This window comes from Typopeltis vanoorti, chromosome 5 (assembly GCF_054136105.1).
Source record: "Typopeltis vanoorti isolate ZY-2024b chromosome 5, IOZ_Tvanoo_1.0, whole genome shotgun sequence".
NCBI classification, from domain to species: Eukaryota; Metazoa; Arthropoda; class Arachnida; order Uropygi; family Thelyphonidae; genus Typopeltis; species Typopeltis vanoorti.
Window position 1 is genome coordinate 36,123,179 of NC_143553.1, and position 15,356 is coordinate 36,138,534.

At 35.2% G+C, this 15,356-nt stretch overlaps 1 protein-coding gene across 1 annotated transcript in view; it reads left to right on the plus strand.

Moving 5' to 3' along the window:
* The window catches only part of Rpn10 (regulatory particle non-ATPase 10), a 245,566-nt gene that overhangs the window by 48,424 nt on the left and 181,786 nt on the right, over positions 1 to 15,356 (plus strand). The gene's annotated exons all lie outside the window — the stretch shown is intronic.

Genomic DNA, 15,356 nt, shown 5'->3' on the forward strand with positions numbered 1-15,356 from the left:
ATGTATGGGAGGAGGAAGTAAATTAAGGAGCAATTAATGTACTACTGGGTGGTGGTGGTGTGTGTGTGTGTGGGGGGGGGGAGATTTGCTGAAGCTTGGTGTGAGTAATCTTAAAAAGACAGTTACCCAAATTTAATAAATTAATACCATAACACAATTAAAAGAGTGAATAATATTTTAATAGTCAAATATTTCAACCTGAAAATTACAGGCCATCATCAGCGACATCAGGCAGCTTAAATACAAAGTAAAATATGAAGAATGGATTATTTGAAATAGTGTGAGATGCATGATGTTCTGCATAGCACAAATGGATAACAGAGGAAACATTGTATAATTATTATTTTAAAAAAATTCTTAATGATGTGCAATTAAAATAAGACTAGCCCAAGTCTTCGATATTTAGAGGCAGTCATTCCAATACAGGTTCAGATGGTGGAGCAAGGATTCAATGTTTTCTTTAAGTAAACATTCAAACTTATATCAGAAGCAGTGGAATAAGTATGTTCTTGTCTTATTGACATTTAGCTTAGCTCCTCATATACCTCTTGTTTGGTCACCATTAAGTCTTCTCTCATTTTATTCTCTACACTTGAGCCTCTGATTTCACACTAGGATGAAACACCCTGCTAAACTTCTCATTGAATACCTTGATCATGCATTCTGCAGCAGCTACTAGTCTCCCACTTTCATCCATTTAACGTTATCATACCGTTATCATTTTTTCTTCTACTTGCTACATATCAAAAAACTCACAAGATTTTTCTTGGCTTGATTTGCTAATTTCTGCTCATACTGTACCTTTGTTGTCCTTATCAACTAAGTCACTCTTCTAGCCTACTGTTTATACTCTTTGTCCAAACAGATTATTATCATTATTCATCTTGTGCCTCTGCCTTCCAGATTTTATGTTTAATCTCCTCATTCATCCGTTTTCCACCTATCTTATTCAGTCTTTTGACTGGAATACATTCACATATTCACACAAAGAAATACATAACAGCATTTCTTTGTCAGTTCCCAAGCAGCTTTGTTTCTTTACTGCTCAACTCCTCATTCCATGCTGTAGCTCCAAGCTGTCTCATAAGCTTGTCATAATCACCAGCCTTGCACTTCCACATATATCCTTTCTCACAGAAGTCTTCACGTGGCTAGCTGCAAACATTCCAGGTGATCACTTCATGATCACTCTCACCAATTGGAGAGAAGTTCAAACCCCACTCACAATTACATCCTTATGAAATTGAAATGATCAGATCTAAAACTCTTGATTCTCTCGGGTCCTCCTTTACATACTGCCTGAGATAGTTCTCTCAAGAACTTGAGAAATTCATTTTCCTTATTCCTATATGCTATCTTTTCATTCCAATCTATTCTGCCATATTTCAAATCATCCATAATAATCATCCTTCCCTTGTTCACTAACCCATGTTTATACATTTCTTTGTTAACACCCTCCACATTCCCTAGCCTATAGCAACATTCAACTAAATATCTCCTCCTGTCAACCTCTGCCTCAAAACCATTCCTGCTATTTCCCTCTTTCACGTCCACCTTATATGGACATAATCCATTAATATCCTCAGCTAGATATTAATGTATTCGGTATATTTTTTTCAAGCTCACCAAATATTAATCTGCTTTTTGTGTAATTATGTACAGTTGACTCACTGAAGCAAACACTGTTATAAAAAATTTACTCATTATAACCATACTAAAAAGTCCTAACCAAAACCCATAAATTCAGGGCTAGGCTAGGAAAAAATTCACTGTTGCAACCTACCCACTCTAACACTATTGTTGTAGTCCTCTACAAGTTTGATACAGTAAGAATCAACTGCAAATAAATTAAAGATACCAATTAATTATATACGGTTTAATCCTTTATCCAAGTGTAAGCAAACAAAGTTTGCACCTGAAGTATTTTCAGTAAGGGGTGTAAGGGAGAATATTGCTGATGTGTTTCCAATATTGAGTTCGGGGTCTGCTTCTTTTTCCATCTGTAGGGGCATAGAGGACCAGAGCATCAAAAGGTGCAAAGGGTGGATGTCTGAGTTGGTGGCTGAGCCATTTTATTTGGTTTCTTTGAACAGTGCTGATTAGAGGATCTGGCTAGGTTTCATTTAATATAGTAGAGTTGGGAATGTGGTCTCATGCCAGGAGTAATCCAGGATATTTCTTAGACAAGTAGTTCCAAAGCAATTTTAATATTGGTTGCTGCTTTTGTTGAGATGCAGGTCTGGGAGCCATAAAGAAAGATAGACTGGCTGGTGCACTTGTAAAGATTAATCTTCGTCTCCTTTGAGATGAGGCTTGACTTCCATACTTTATTAAGACTTCTGTGGAACTGGAGTGCTTTCTGTTTTCTTGTTTTAATGTATGTTAAGGAATCTGAGATGTGTGATCCTAGGTATACAAAATCCTCTACTTCGTCAAGGTGATCATTTTGATTTATATAGATGTGCCCATTTATCTGATTTTTTGAGACCTTTGTTTTTTGGGAGTTTATTTTTAGTCCAAATATTTCTGCAGTTCTTCTAATGCGGTTGAAGTGGTTTTGGACATCTGTAATGTTGGAGTCAGTGAGGACTATACCATCTGCAAAGCTCAGGTCTTCAAGGTGCATATGTATACAAGTCTTTGAGGATTCCAGATTTAACTTGAATCAATTTAAAAATATAGTCAATCACTATGATGAATAGATATGGGGCCAGAATATCTTCCTGTAGGACTCCTGTGGTGATGGGAAAACTGTTTTGTCTCCATTAACTAGTACTGTGGCTTGATATTCCTGGTAGGGTGCCTTGATTGCCCTGATAATTTTAGGTAGAATGCCATAAAGTTTGAGTGTTTCCCATAGTTATTCCCTGTTAACAGAATCAAATGCTTTAGTAAAGTCAATAAAGTTCAAAAGCAATGGTAATTCTTGTCCTTTGAACCCTCTATTAGTCTTCTGATACAGTGAATGCAGTACCATGTTTTTTGAGGAATGCAGCCTGGTTTATACGAATTAATGGAGTTATGTGGTTCAATTCTATTTAATATCATTCTAATGTAGATTTTTAGTGGAGTAAAAAGGAGTGTGATTCCTCTGTAGTTTTCAGGTCTGTTTAGGTTACCCTTTTTTGGAATTGGTATTATTAGGCCTTCTTTCTACTGTTCAGGAACTTTCCTGAAGGAAAGTACAAAGTTATATATGTGTAGGAGTTGTTCTTTGATGTCTGTAGAGCAATACTTTAAGGACTTAACTGTGATACCATCTGCTCCTGGTGATTTTCCTGCTTTTTGTTGTTGAAGGGCCATTGTGAACTCTTGCATGGTGAAATCGTCGCAGTTGATGCTAAGAGTTTCCAGTACTGTGATTTTAGAGATGAAATCAATGTTTGGGGTTGGTGTGTTTAGAAGAGTTTTGGAAGTGTGTCTTCCATTCATTCTTCAGTCTTGTTTTCAAACGAGGTTCCATCTTTTTTCTTGATTTTCAGTACTCTGGGTTTTCTTTCCACTGTGCTCAGGGACTTGGCTATTTTGCAAGTTTCTCTTCTCTTGGCAAATTTTTAAGTTTTCTAGCTCTTGGCAGAAGTTCTGCATGTAGGCTTCTTTATCTTTTGAGAGAGTTTCATATACCTCTGTGTTTAATTACTTTAGTTCATTTTTATATTGAAGGGAATCTTGGGTTTTTACTTTGCGTTTTATTTTATTGCGCTTGTCAATCAGTGAATTTGTTTCTTTGGTTATCCCATCTTTATATATACTTTTTGTGTTTAATTGAAGAAATGTTTGGGAAGCTGCTTGATGAATGACCCTAGTTATTGTTTTAAATATATTGTCTGTGTTATCATTCGATGCTGCTTGTGGGTGGTTGTTCTTTGTGAATTGCTGAAATTGATTTGCCTTGTTAGAGTCATTTAATTCTTCCCAATTGTATCTGAGGTGTTTTTTCTGTGATTTGGATGCTCTTAGTCATAGCTTTAATTGTGCACTTACAATTCCGTGATCAGAGTTTAGTTTTATGCTGTTGTATGCTCTGCACTCTTGGGCTGACCTTATCCATTTGTCATTTATTGAGATGTGATCAATTTGAGTCTTAGTTCCACTGGGGTGTTGCTAGGTCCATTTTCTTTCTAATTTGTGTAGGAATTTTGATTGAAGAGATATCATGTTCTGAGAGTTGCAAAAGTCCACAAGAAGATGGCTGTTTTTATTGGTTGAGTCATGGTAGGTATATTGTCCTATGTTTTTTGTGTTTTCAGCTACATCTTTTCCGATTTGTGCACTGAAATTCCCTCCAACTATGTGCACATATTTTGGTAATATAGTCGGCTAGGTTTCGATAGAAGGTTTCTTTGTCTTTATCCTCTGCTGCTTCTGTAGGTGCATATGCACGTGTATTTTGGGTTTGCTTTTATTGTAATAGCTATTATTCTTTTTGAAACACTTTCTATTGATAGAATATTTTTGTAGAATGTTATTTACCAGGATTCTGACTCTACCATTTCCAGATTGATCTGCAGATGAGTACACAAAGGTCCATTTATAATTATGAGACCTGATTTCATTGAATGCCAGGTGGGTTTTCCATCGGTGCTGCTGTATGCAGATTACATCCATGTGTTCTGCCTCTGCTCCTCTGCAAAGTTCATAAAATTTTCCGCATTTTAGGAGGGTGCAAACATTATATGTTAAGATGATTATGGGTTTCTTCCAGAAATAGTGTTTAAAGCACTTCTTTCCTTCATCAGGCTAAAGGCTTACTTGTAGGCTTTGACCTCCATCCACCATAGGGGAGGATTGAAGTGTGCTCTGTGGTTTTATTTTGGTTTGTTGTTTCCTTTTGTAATCTAAAGTTATCCACAATTCGGATGATTGGTCCTAATATGCTTCACCAGCCATGTTTGTCTACTAGTGGAGGGGTAACCTACTGGCATATAATATAAAAATTCACACGGTAGTTAATTTTATATCCCGTTATTTGATTTGGCATGCATTGTGGAAAATGTATTATTTCTGATATGGTTATGAATGATTCCAGACTGGCTTTGAAAATATATGCATAAAAATGCAGTTAACCTAAAGCGACAGTAATTAATTCCTGAGACTCAGGAAGGCTAAATTCTCGATACTTCCTTTCAGACTCTGATTTATCCCTAAAACCTTGCTTCCTATGCACATACCATACATTTTACTATACTTGAACATTTGATTAGCAGTTTGGAAAAGCAGTGCATATCAGAAGACTGTGGAATGCCAGAAGAACTTTAAATGGTATTAAGAGATAAGCAGAGGTCATTCATAAATGGAGAGAATGCCATCTCAGAAAAGAGATGATTTGCCTCAAGTGTTTGGCATGTGTTCAAATCATGTCTTGTTTCGTGAGTGTAAGGATACTTAAATATGAGTTTTACTTGCCTAATAAGTCCAAGCCAGATGCATTGAGCTATAATAGATGCTGCATTGTAAATTTAATTTCTAAGTTGAGTATTCAAATTGTTAGTCAGCAAGCAGATCATTACCATGTATAACATGAATCCGTAATTAATGATCAAAAGCATTAAAATTACTTTAGTAAATTGTGTGTTTGTGTCGTGATATGTATGCTGTGCTCATTTTAAGGGAACATACTCGATCATTCTGCCCAGGGATTTGGAAAAATAATTATTCCATTCTAAATTTTTAACATAGATAGACTGACAAATAATTCAAACGGTGTTCATAAAGTATTTTTTTAACCATATTTGAAACTGTTATCATTCAGTATGGTGTTATATATTTATGCATTTTACACAATTCCTGACTAGATGTTTTTGAAGTATCATCAGAATTAGCTTGCCTTTCAGTTCATGTGAAAAGAGCCAAATCTCGAAACCTATAATGATGGTTGGGAGAGTTTGATGTTTTGAAAGTTTTGTAGGTTTATTAACTAACTAATTGGTATTAAAATTGCATTTTACTTAAGTGTTTTGTGCTGTAGTAATGATAGATATAATCAAAGATTTTTAAATGAAATACTGTAAACCTTTCCTGATATGTAAATTTGAAAGCTGTATGGGATACTGTAAACCATCAGTATATCCATACAAATGTTGTACAGAATTTTGTTTCTGTAAATTAGGGTAAACTTAAATTTTCTCTTTCAAATTACTGTACAGTATTTTTAGGAAGAGAGGATAAGAGAGAAGGGGATGTGCTGCTAATGATATCAGATGACTTGAATCCAGTTAAAGTCGAGACCTACAATTGTAGTACTACTACTAACAATATTTCATGTGGCAATGACTTTGAAGCCATCTGATGTGAGGTGGAATCTAACAAGATCAATTACAAAGTGGGATGTTGTTACAGACCTGGTGGATCAGTTGCTAGTGATGAAGAAATGCATCACCAAATAGAAAAGATGAGTGTGAAAAGAGTAATCATAATGGGAGATTTAATTATCCAAATATTGATTGGGCAGCAGTAGAATCTCATGAGAAGAATTAAAATGAATTTATTGAGTTGTTGCCGGACAACTTCCTCAAGAGCATACGACAGAAGGAAGTCGAGGTCAAAGAGAGTTAGGTTTGATTATAGTGTCAGAGGGCGTTTCAGTTAAAGACGTAATTATTCTGCCTCCAGATGGTGACGGTGATCATGCGGCACTCACTTGGGAAGTGACTGTTTAAATTACAGATTTACTTTTATTTATATAGAGGATATTATCATAATATTAATCCTACCATAGAGATGATCTCTGTTCAACAATTATTTTTTTTTTATTTCCGAGTGTACCTATATATTATATGCACAAGGGTTTACTCCAATTGGTGCAATGACTTCTTTTTTACTATTTCTTTCAGAATCCAAAAAATCACTGACCAAAATACAAAATAAATACATTTAATAAAACAAAAAATATATATACACTTCAAACAATATTACATAACTAACTACAAATTTAATTGGATCCAAGGCCTTTTTAAAAATAAACTTACACTTAAGACTAGACTAAACACTTCATTTTCACAATGACAAAATGTTCATAGCCAGTTTCTCTCTCTGTCAAGGCCTTTTTCCGAAGATATATGACTTTATTCTTCATTTTCACAGGATCCTTTCTCATCACTCATACAATTCTGTCTCTTTTTGCTAGAAATAATAGTTAGATCTGGCGTCCTTAATACGATGAAACTTCCTAATCAGAGTTTTCTTGAACATTCCTTTAGAACGTAAATAGCAATTTCTTCTTTTATTCACTAATGCTTATTGACAGTCTTAACTCTTCTACTTTAAAAAATTCACAGTTCTATGATTCCCTTTTCGGAATCTACTATAAATCTCCCAATTAGCATTTCCTCGAATAATCCTTTTAAAACGATCTATAGCAATATTTTCTTTATTTAACAATATTTATTCCACTTTGAAACTTAAAAGTTCCACGATTCCTTTTTCGGAATATACTATTGATTTTCCTCCAACTGTCACATAAAAAAACTTAAATTCCTCTGAATCTAAATATCTGCCGGCCTGTGTTCTAATTTTCTTTCCGAACACTCCTTGTTTTAGTCATGTTTTAGCAACTTACTCCCATTCTATAACAATGTTACCATTGAACTAGACAAGGGGGGGGTTGGATACATCATGATACTTTTGGATTTTGCTAAGGCTTTTGACAGAATACAGCATGTTAGATTGTTGCATAAATTGGAGAATATGGGTTTGGATTGTAGCATATTAGTGTGGATAAGAGGATGGTTGACTGACAGATGTGAGTCTGCAAGATTTAAGGTAACCAGTGGTGTACCACAGGGATCATTGCTTGGCCCACTGTTATTCAATCTGTACATTAATGATATTGGGAAGGATTTAACAAGCGTCATACAGCTATTTGCTGATGATGCAAAGATAGGTAGGGTAATCAGGAATGCTGATATGCAGTACTTGCGGAATGATTTGAATAGGCTGGAATTGTGGGCATAGGAAAATGGATGTCAGTTCACTGTCAGTAAATGTAAAGGCATTCACTTTGACATGATTAGATATCCAACGTCATATTATATTGGTGGGATTATGCTAGAAGAAACTGATCAGGCTAGGGATCTTGGAGTGTTAGTAGATAGGAAGTTGAAGTTCAGGGGCCATATAGCAAAGATTGCAAATACAACAAAAGATAATTGCAATGATGAAACAAACGTTCACATGTAAAGATAAGGATGTCATTTTGCCTCTTTAGAAGCCCTTGATAAGACCTCACTTGGACTATAGTGCACAGATCTGGTCTCCTAGTTTCTGTTGTGATTCTCATATATTGGATAGAGAGTGTGTTAAAAATGATATCAGGATTGTGGAATACTGATTAAGAAGACAGATTGAGAATTTGTAGACTGCAGACACTAGCAAACAAGATAAAGCGAGGTGATATGATTGAGACTTACTGATTTCTGAAATGGGACATACAGGATTTCAATTTATGGAGGGTGCACCTTGGAAGCTGAGTATGAATGCCACTAAGAAGGGGGTGTGGGATAGATTTTTCTCTCATAGGGTGGTGCATGATTGGAATGGATTACCATTGTGAATGAATTCAAGAATAAGTATGATAACTGGTGCATGTAGTACGTGGCTTCCCTCGATGAGTCCCTGACTCCCTGGAGGTCTCTCTTAATAATAATAAAATTTCCAGTTTCTGTTGTTAGTGTATTTATATTGTGTAAAAAATCAAAATTGACTTGTTTTTTATAATATAGTAGTCATGCATAATTAATATCATGTTTAAGTGTAGTGCTAATTTTTAATGAATTGAATATAGTAGATTCACTTTAGTCTGACCTAAAATTATTATTATCATTTAATATTTGTGTATGTTTCAAATATATGAGTTGATAGGACTTACCGTATATTATCGCGTATAATGTGAAAAATTTATGGTCTAAAGTTAGGGGTTCGCATTATATGCGGATCTTAAAAAATATAACATCTTATTAGACTTGCACACACAATATATACTACCTAATGCCTATGCAACCAAGTCTATTTGACCCACTCGCATTCGGCGACTGAGCGCGCATCGTATCTGCGCATAAAGCGAGTAATGTAAGTAGTGCGATTATCCTGATCCCTTCGCAGGATATTAGCACAGTTATATCGGTTTAACCACAGTTCATTTTAAATATTATTCGTTAAACAAACCTAGCCTGAAGATGAGCCAACAGAAACGTAAACGTTCGTCTTTTGAAACAGGATTTAAATTGCATGTCATGCAGTTTGCAGAAGAACATAATAACAGTGTTGCTATGAGAGAATTTGGTGTAGTAGAGAGTAATATTAGACTTTGGGGTAAGCAAAAACAGTCTTGGAAAAATCCCCAAATAAATGAATGGATTTTGACGCACTGACAAGATGGCATTATAGTAACAAGACATGCATTTCGTTTTCGAGCTCTACAACTCAAGAATGGTAAATTCAAGGACCCACCAGGTATTTCATCTTTTCTTGCTTCGCCTGGGTGGTGCAACAGATTTATGGAACGCAAAGCATTAACGTTACGACACCGAAGTTACCAAAGCAGCTTGAAGAAAAAGTGGAGTCCTTCCATAAATTTATCATAAAATTATGGAAGTGTCACGGATATGAACTTTCTCAAATAGGCAATATGGATGAGACGCCCATGCACTTTGATATGCCTGGGAATCGAACAGTAAACTCAGTTGGTGAAAAGAGTGTCCTCATAAAAACAACGGGACATGAAAAAATGCATTTTACCATTGTTCTAGCATGCATGGCAGATGGAACCAAATTAAAGCCGACAGTGATATTTAAAAGGAAGACAATTCCGAAGCATATGAAATTTCCACCAGGTGTCTTTGTTCGCGCCAATCAGAAAGGTTGGATGGATGAAGAAGGTGTACAATTGTGGCTGGATCAAATATGGAACATACGTCCAGGTAGCTTGTTACGTCAACAAAACATGCTAGTCTGGGATATGTTCCAGGTGCATTTAACGGAGGCAAGCAAAGAGAAAGCATGAGCTACATATACAGACCTAGCAGTCATACCGGGTGGTCTAACTTCCGTTGTGCAGCCGTTTGATGTCAGCTTGATTAAGCCGTTTAAAGATCACTTTAAACGACTTCTTTAAATAAAGAAGCTTGGGATTCCATATTTACATCTGAAATGATTCAATGCTCATTTCTTAAATGTGGAATAAGTAATTCAATGGATGGATCCGAAAATGATGTCATACATGAAAGCGAGGATGATGCACAACAAAATGGAGAGCATGATGATGATGATGCAATGCCTACAGATGAATTTAGAAATGAAATGTTTGATGACTCAGAAGATGAAGAAGAATTTAAAGGATTTTGACATTTTGTTTTAAAATAAATATTTCTTTCGTTAATTCATATTGTTTTATTTATAATGTTAGGGAACAAGATTAATAGATCGCATTATACGTGGACATGACATTTTAGGGCTGGTTTCCAAACGAAATTTCTAGTTTGCATTATACGCGAAAATATACGGTAGTTGATTGAAAATGTGAGCTTTTACTTTTTTTAAGCAAAGTAGCATGAAAATAATACATAATGGCAGTGGTTTTCCCTTACTTCACAATTGAAGTGAAACCAGAAGCATCATGCTCACTAGATATAATAAATTTAGTTTAATCCTTTATCCAAGTGTGAGCAAACAAAGTTTGCGCCTGAAAGTATCTTCAGGACTGGGGTAAGGTGATACAACACCAGGGCAACTCGTTGCAAAGGTGTAGCAAACTACCAACACTCCTGTCTCAGTATTTCCTTTAATGCAAAACACATTTCCTTGCGGATATGTCTAATGTTATGCATTAAGGGAAGGGCCACTACCCAGACTAGTTTCAACCTTTATTGAGGTTTCTTCAGTGGGAGCCAGGCCCAAGCTGAGATACCAGGCAGAAGCATTCGCAGGTCATCTCTACCTATAGGAGTTTCCAAATGGTGTGCCACCCTTTTTTTTTTTAAAGGTAGAGATCCTATAGGTAGAGATGACCTCGTTGCTACACCTTTGCAACGAGTTGCCCTGGTGTTGTATCACCTTACCCCAGTCCTGAAGATACTTTCAGGCACAAACTTTGTTTGCTCACACTTGGATAAAGGATTAAACTAAATTTATTATACTCTAACCAAGTGAAAAATAAACTTTCACCATGCTCACTAGAGTATATGCACGTGAAAAGAACATGGTAACTAGTAAACCAGCTAGGCAGAGCTGTGCAAGGTGTAGAGAGAGAGAGAGATACAAATATTAGTGATGGAAGATATTTTGGATCTAGTGAGAAAAAGATCCATAAGTAGCAGTCTTTTAGAAAGATCCTTTGTATAGGAAGAGGAAAAAAGTTGTGGATGTTGAAGACAAAAGTAGAAGGAAGAAACATTTTTGTGCTATTTTTCTGGAAGGCATTTTATGGAGGAACTCTAGATAGTGTTTGAATTTGAAGCTTTTATTGTCAAGTCTGAACTTTTTATATCTTTAAGAATAGGAAATCTACGGTTATAGTCATAAGGTGGTTTTCAGGAGAACTTTTTCTTCTAAAAACCACTTTCTTCTAAGCACCCATTAGGTTGATTTGGTAATGCATTTTGCCATCAGCAACCAATCCACTAAGTCTGAAACAACATTATATGTATTTGATCTTAGTAGAATCCATCTCATCTGGAAATCTAGGTGATTAATAATGTGCCTATGTATTTATCATATAATTGTCTTAAACGTAATAATATATCTGAAGAATCAGTGTGAAGGTCTGACCATTTACCTGAAAGATGCTGATGGAGATTTTGAAAATGACTGCCAGGAGTGTCTTTCAATTCCATGATGGATAGTTTCTGGCTTCTAAGACTGGCTCTATTTCAGTTAAGTCAACATCTTGCCTTTGCCATGATCTAGATAAGTTAGATAAATGTGGTAACATATCTGAAAGCATTGTTAGTGAAGCTACGAAATTGTATGTTCTGATATATTCTTAAGCCTTCAGCTGTGATATCATTTTGTTCGGTGGCCTCTCTTTCCAATACAGCTATAATATTCACCATGCATTCTCTTAGAGACTGTATTGCAGAATCATGAGACAGCCATCTAGTATCACTAGCCATTTTAAGTTTAATCTGAGGACTGTTCAGTATATTTTGGATTTGGGTTAAACCAGCCATTCTGACTGAGGAATTTTGGAAGAAGAAAAACAATTGCCTTAAGATATCATTAAACATGACTAAATAAGGTACTTCAGCAGCTGCTTGGGCACTAGCAAGAGCCAGTCAGTGGTTTACACAATGACAGTTGACCATGAGTCCGTCTGTTTTATCTTTGAGCAGTTTTGCAACTCCTTTTGCTTTCCAATTATGACAGCTGCTCCATCAGATCCTAGGCCTACCAGATTACAAGTTTCTAAGCCTAGACTGTCAAGGGTTTCAATTACTTTGTTAGTTATAGTCTCAGCTTTCCCATCAATGATATTGCAAGTTGATACAAAACTAACCCTGACCTCTTTTCTAAGTTGACAAACATATTTAATGTACACAATCAGCTGTTTTAAAACTGAGATGTCTGTAGTTTCATCACATAAAACACTGAAGTAATCTGCAGAACGTATATTGTTCAGTATTTCAGATCTAATTTCTGATGCTAAAATATCAATCAACTCTTGCATTATTCTTTCTGAGATATCCTTGCAATGCTCAAGCAATTTTTCAAATAATGTAGTATGTGGTAACTCATTTTTTGCTGACCAATACATAGATCTTAAAGCTCCCAGAAAAGCATCTCTCTGCAAGTTATTCAAAATTGAAATTGATTTTTCAATTTGCCCTATTCCAGTTTCTTCTAGTATGCATTTTTCAATTATATCTGAACAAGAATCAGTGTGTAACTTACTTTGTTCATGGTCAACCAAGCTTTCTTTTTGAAGCCTTGTGCATGGCATAGTTACCCAAGTCACTTCCTTGTTTGTGGGTCGTCTCTTTCCGTATTTCATACATGTGGAACACATCATTCCATTATCTTTCACCACTAACCAATGGAATTTTTTAAACCACTCACTGTTAATACCCGATAAGCGGCGTTTAGACACACGTTTTACATTTGAAAGAGACTCTGCAGAAATGGACAATTCTGTTGTTGGTTTGGTGTCTTTGCTACTATGCTTATCGGTTTCATCTTTCTTAAAATAACTGAAGTGTGGTTTTCTGACTTGACTTTTTACCCATTATGGGGTAATTTAATAAATACAAAATATTGTTATTAAATTAATCAGAACAAATCACTGAATTGTGCACTGACAGTAATACCCGACACACACAACGTGCGTTATGTTGCAATTTTACTATTTATAAGTATTAAATACTAGGAACGAGAATTTTGGTATCACTCGAGACTGACGTCATAGTCCTTGAGAGTTTCGAGAATTTCCCGAGATCACAACTATATTTGATGCACAGGCCTAATTTTCTTTTACAATATTAAATACTTGACTCACGATCTTTGGACAAAAACCATTATTAAGAAAAATAAATGTAGATTTTTAACATCGATTTTTGCCTTCGATTCGAATTCGCTCAATTTTCACAATTTCTTTCTTTCAAACATCAAAATTGTGTCTCTTTCGTAAAAGATCTTTGCAACTGATACCACTGTGTTCGAGATCCTGATTTTTGTCTTCCACGTACAGATTGGTATGCATCAAAGTGAATATCTGAAGCTTTTGAGACTGGCTTGCAATGCAAGAAATTGATCTGGTCTCACGAGTATTGAGACTCTCCGGTTTGATTTCTCATCACTATTAATTAAAAAAATCTTAAATTATTTTTCCATTCTTGCTCATTATTTAGCCATGTCAATTCACAACATTAATTAGCCAGGCGGTCAGTAAAACGATCGGGGCGGTTTGTCCATTTAAAAGTTCCTGGGGAGAACATAGATTACAATCTGATGTCCAAAACAACAAATTCTATCCCTTTCTTCCTGATACTCCTGGCTTTCATGTATAAATGTAAGTTACCTCTAGACTTTATGTACATTATGTATATCCCTGCAGTCTCCATGACCCAATTGGAAAACTTTCAGATCCTTGGTTATATTTAATACTTAGCTTATATTTTATAAACTCAAGGAGCTCTACAAGCTCATTCAGAGCAGGTTTTCACAAACATCCATGCCTGTGATGGGAGTCAGACCCCCAACCTATTGGTTTGAAGAGCAGGTATGCAACCACTCAGACAACCAGGCTGGTGATAGGCCAGAACTGGATGAACACATAATCATCCTTTCCTCATAATCACCTCCATGATAATACACATTCATGTATTAACATAGTTGTGCATACTCTCGTCATTCTTTTCATCATGATCTAGTTTTCCCAACTCTCCATATTAGATTTCCTATTAAGAATTTTCTCCAGATTTTTGATACCAGTACATTCAAGTCCAGGCCCTCCTTATATAAATCCATTTTACATTAACTCACATCATTTGCTATCATAGCACTTTTTAAATTCATTGTTGTCATATCTAGGTAAGATATTTATACTTTTCACTCTCTCTTCTCTCAGCAGTCCTTCCTTATCTCTTCCTAATTGCACTTATCACCAGTCAAATTTTTTGTTCATGTTAGAACTACCATCTTGTTCACATTTTTCTCTCAGTTACGTTTGTTAATTTTTGATTTTAGCACCCAGAAAATTTGAAGTAGTAATAACACTGTTATCAATTATTTTAGAATTTCCATATCAATTACGATATCAATTGAATTTCCATTCCATATAATATCTTTTTATATTCAAGATTAGTTGCCTACTTTTCATTATTTAATATCATAACTGCTTCAGAGCATTGTCTCTCCTTTTGTTTCTTAAAATTTTTGTCCTTCCTATGCTTCACTAAATTCCTCTCAACTTTTAATTTCTGAGTTGTTTCATGATTTGGTTGGATTTTGAGATTTTTAAGTTGGTGTTTGTGTAACTTTTGAGATACTGCAATATTAAGATATTAATTTATCCATGTTTCTCTTCAATGGGATGCACCTTCCTGTTCTCAAATTCATTATTCATGTTGGCATTCAGTCTTGTAGTTGCTCTGTTCTTATGCGTTTTTGACACTACTTTTCTGTTATTTAATATTGCAGTATTTAAAAAAAAAAGTTATGAAAACCAAATGTGAAAATCAGCAGTCACTGGTAAACATGGATTTTTCTAAGAAAAAAATCACAATAAAACAGATAAAAATCATCTAATTTACTAATTACGAGTGGCTGATTAATCATCTAATACATATTAAAGCTGTATTATCCACTCTTCTTACTAGATGTTGTTTTAATAAAATTTCATAGTATTTAATTATATATTTTTTCTT